The 4,927-nt window shown below is 29.2% G+C and overlaps 1 pseudogene; it reads left to right on the top strand.

Moving 5' to 3' along the window:
- The first annotated feature begins 726 nt into the window (after nt 1-726).
- Nucleotides 727-4,927, top strand: part of LOC121173273 (probable glucan endo-1,3-beta-glucosidase A6) — a 4,491-nt pseudogene continuing 290 nt past the window's right edge.

The following is a 4,927-nucleotide window of genomic DNA, read 5'->3' as shown; positions in this document are numbered from 1 at the left end:
TGGTATTAAAAATGACTATCTAAGGAGCATTCTGATCACCAAAGAAATTACAAGTTACAGTAAATTATTATTGTATAAGATGTCTTAGTATGTGAGCTGTGAAAAAATGGACAATCAAGGTTAAAAAAACAATAATTTGATTGATTAGGTGATTAATTTAGTTATTCACTTACATTTTTTTACTCCCTATTTGATAAATTTTTAAGCATGTACGTGACCTTTAATAAACTACCGTGATTCAATTATTTTAAATTTAAAATATAATAATAATTGTTGAACTTTTTTATTGTTGTTATAATAACTTCTCCAAAGAGTGTGAAGGGCATGAACTTTATCATTTTCTGAAGAATCCGCACATTAATCTTAGCTTAGCTTAGAAATAATTGAAACCTATATTGTGTTTTTCTTTTTGTTGCATTTTGTTTTCAAACCGTTTTTTTCCTTGCATAAACAGCACCATTAGTTTTTTTTCTTTCTGAATTTTATGAAACAAATATTTTATGATTATTAATCCTGATTCTTTTTTTAAAAATATTGCTTTTATTTATTTTATGAATTTACTCACTAAAATAATAAAAAACTATCAATTATTAGTGTTATTTAAGTTGGAAGAGAGATATTACATTGAGATATATAAGTTGATAAAATAAATACGAGAGAGAAGAATATTTTTCTAATAATCATTATTAATTAGTTAATGTAGAATTGATTGGAAGTGGATAGTTAATGACTCAAAACCTGTGCACAGTTGCACAGGTTAAAAAACCCTTACAAATGAGATCATATATATGTATGGCCTTTACTTTCTCTTTTACCTTATTAAGCTAATCTAACAAATTGTGCATTGTTTCAAATGGATTCTTGATATTTGTATTTTGAGGTCCTTTCAATCATTTGCCAAAGGAATTAAATATAGAGTACTATTATGAATATTTACAAGCAATCTCAACAACATTCTATGAGTCATAAACCACTCACGTACTTTTCGATTTTGACTCCCATTGTACTCGTCAACCTGTGAGTCAATGTAGTTTTGACAACAATTGCAAATAAGGAAAAACAAAGATCTATGAGCTAGTTGGTACTTGTACTAGTGGTATACATTGACCTATAAGCTAGGTTAGTGTAGTCTTGGTTACAGTGGCTAAAAGTTAATAAAAATTAACAAGATATAGACTTGTAAGTTAATTAGTACAATTTGCGCCTCCATCCACTTGAGACTTAAAGTATGTTTGGATTAACGTGGGTAAGATTGTACATAAGTTTGCCAATAGATTAAGATCCTAGCTTTTTTTACATTGGTCCATTGGATTTCTCTAAGAATTCATACAATAACAATTTAGACTGAGAAACAAACTTGCAATTATGCTCAATAACTATACCAATTTATCATTGATCATGAATATGTCTTACAAGTAAGAAATTGAGCAAAATCAAAAAGCAAATACCTTTCTAAAGCCATTGATCCAACCAATAGGCATCTAAAACAATAAAAAATATAAATTTGTTTTGCAAAAAGAATTCAACCAACTTTTAAGTGTTTGATTTATCGTTATCACAAGTTCCAATCCAAGACACTCAAAGAGAGAAACATGAGTCTTGATGGATTTGCTCAAACTAACGTTTGAACATTTTTAACACTTAAACAAACACACTATAACTTTTTCAACTCTATAAGTAGACTTCCAAACCAAACCAAAGTTACTTTGCTTTATCATATTAAATCTTATTGTTTAAAAAAAAAAAACCTACACTCATGCTTTTGGTATGCTAGTCGTGTTGGGTTTATCTTCGATATCTGGTCAGGGGAGATCCGTTGTATTTGTATTTTTCTGTTTGCACAATGCACTACCTGTGCGGTTAATCAATTTATTTGCTGGAATCCAAAAAAAATAAAAAAATCTAGAGTGTAGGGTTACCCTTAAAACGTAGAGAATCGAGGACCTGTTGTAGCCAGCAATTACTCCAGCGAGAAAGGATTTAATATCTAGGATTAATTGCATTTTTATCCTGATTTTTTCATTTTTTTTCATTTTACTTCTAATAAATTAATTTGGCACATTTTATTTTAAACTTTTAAGTAACTTTTAAATTTTACTCTTTATTTATCTATCAAAAAGTACAAAAGTTAGGAGTAAAGTTTTAAAAAAAAATAAAAAGTTAAGGATAAAATTAGTATAAAAAATAAAAAAAGGGTGCAAAATTTGTCAAATAAATAAAAAGTTGGGGTAAAAGTGCAATTAGGTTATGAGTATAGTGTAGGCTAGGAGGATAAAATTTAAAAGTTTTTTAAAAGTTGAAAGTAAAATATATAAAACTAATTTGTTAGAGATAAAATTTATCAAAAATTAAAAATTGGAGATAAAAAGTACAATTAAGTCATTTAGGAGAAATATAACTTTTATTGTAATTTTATATTTTATAAGAAAAAAAGTTGGAAGTAATTAAAATGATCTTTCTTCATATTTTGTAGGGAATACAATGATTCTTAGAATATGAATTATAAGTATAATTTAACTCTACAAAACTCTTATAAGGGGAGGATTGTTTCCAACTTTTATATACAATTTTGGTCTCATCTCTATTTAACATGAGATCTCTAACATTCCCCTCACAAGTCAGAGTTGATATCTCCATTGTGAGGTTTACTACAAGATTAAACATTTGTAGGTGAACTAATAGTGAGTATCAGGTTCAATAATAATTACTAAGATTAATGAGCTTTGATACCATATTATAATGTGAGTTATAGGTCTAACTCACATGTAAAACTTATTTTAATGTTAAATTGGTATTTAAATATTATAACTTAAAGATAAAATAATTTCACAAAACTTAACAATGATACATAATTGTCATACTTTTTACATATTTAAAGGCTGAATCATTATTTTATTTTTTTAGACTAAATTGTCAGAATTATATATATTTAGAGACCAAAAGCATCATTTATTTCATAGATGTCATAAATTATTTATTATCCCCACTTAATAAAAAATTTGGATCCACCAGTGTCTCTCTCTAAATCGAAGTGTTATATATATATTGTAGTCAACCATATAATAGCTTTTGCTTAACGTAAAAAGCTTTGGAACAAAACATGTTTTATCATCTCAAAATAGTTTTTTTATAGCCAGAAAATATATGAAAGTTCTTATTTAATACTTAATTAATTTTATTTTTATCGGATTGACCTATTTTTAAATAAAGTGATATTTTCTCTAAAAAAATAAAATAATACATCCAATTATAACTTTATATTTAAATTGAAAATCAAATTTTAAATTTCAATTAAAAGACCCAAATGGCAAACTACTTGTATCAATAATTTTGGTTATCTCAAAATAGTTTAAACAAATAAACTGTTTAATAGGTATGATGTGAGACAGCATTTATGTAGAAACCATTTACCTATAAGGTTAAAATGCCAGACCATGGTCCGTGGCTACTTTGAATGTCACAGTAACTGTGGGTTAATTTTCTTTAAATAAATTTGCAGGGCAGCCTCACTGTCGTACTTGACCATGCAGCAGAAAACTGACACTACGTTGTGTCGCTTTCGTTGTAAATACAATATGGCCCTGTTTAGTCGTCTAGTCTTTTTTTTTTGTACAGGATTCTGATTTAGTCCTCAATAGGTAAAAAATGATGTTATGTAACTTTGCGAAAATGTCTTTTAAATTAAATAAAAAATGTAAATATAAAAATGATATTTTTAATTTTATGATAAATTCTTAAAATGTATGTGATATTATAAAAAAAAAATGTATAAAAATAATAGTAATAATAATTTATCAAAATAGGAGGCTCAAGCTTGCCAGCACCCAGCAGAGACTGATTTCTGTTTCATTTAATTCAAGGACAAATACATAGATCAAGCTACAAGCCAGGAAAAAATTCTATACTTACTACCAAAAGGATTTTTGGTGGCAAATTTAGAGGAATAGGGTAATTTAAAAAAAAAACAGAAATAAGTAGATTTTGAAAATATTACATTGATAAGTCATGTTTTAAAATATTACTTTATATAAAAATATCATGTTTTAAAACACGACTTTAGAACTACAATTTTAAAAAGATATTGAAATTATATTTTAGATTACGACTTCTAACTGTTTATATTTATTTTAATAAAAATATTAAAATTGTATTCACTACTAAAAAAAGTATTTTTTATGACGTGTGATCTACGACGATTATTGTAGACCCGATTTAAAAGGTAGTGCGGTGACATTTTTCTAATTATTGTAAAAAAAATTATATTTTACGACGCAGATTTTAAGACGGTTATTAAAAACCGCCTTAGAATGTTATATACAATAAAGTTTACGACGGATTTTAGTGAAAAATTGTCGTAATTAAAAAAAGCAAAACGCATCCTCCCACCTTCTCATTTCGCCAACCCTAGTTCTTGAACCTTCTCATTTTGGGAATCAAGGTCTCCACCTCCTTCTCATTCGTCACCACACTCACCCCCCTCTTTCCCTCCCTCAAACGCACAGTTTCAAGAATCCAATGACGCAACCCTATTCGGTCCACTCCTCCAATTCCTTCACGACACCAACTCCTCATTTTTGATCAACCTCTACCCTTACAATCTTTATCGCCTCAACCCCGAGATTCCTCTCGCAACCCCGAGATTCCTCTCGAAATCGCGCTTTTTCAAGAACATCCTTTTAACTTCCACGACGACTTCACCACCGGTGTTTGGTACCGGAACCCCTTCGACGTCATGGTTGACATCGTAGTCTCCGCCGTCGTCGTTGCTGGCTACGAGACCGTGTCGATTATTGTGACCGAAACTGGCTGGCCGAGCTCCAGCGCCGCCGCTAACGAGTTCGATGCGAATTTAGGATATGCCGAGATATACCTCAAGGGGCTCGTGAAGCATCTTAAATCTGGAATGGGAATTTAACTGGGCCAGACA

The sequence above is a fragment of the Glycine max genome, chromosome 13, assembly GCF_000004515.6.
Source record: "Glycine max cultivar Williams 82 chromosome 13, Glycine_max_v4.0, whole genome shotgun sequence".
Classification (NCBI taxonomy): Eukaryota; Viridiplantae; Streptophyta; class Magnoliopsida; order Fabales; family Fabaceae; genus Glycine; species Glycine max.
The sequence above is the reverse complement of the archived record's forward strand: the minus strand, read 5'-3'. Positions and strand labels throughout refer to the sequence as shown.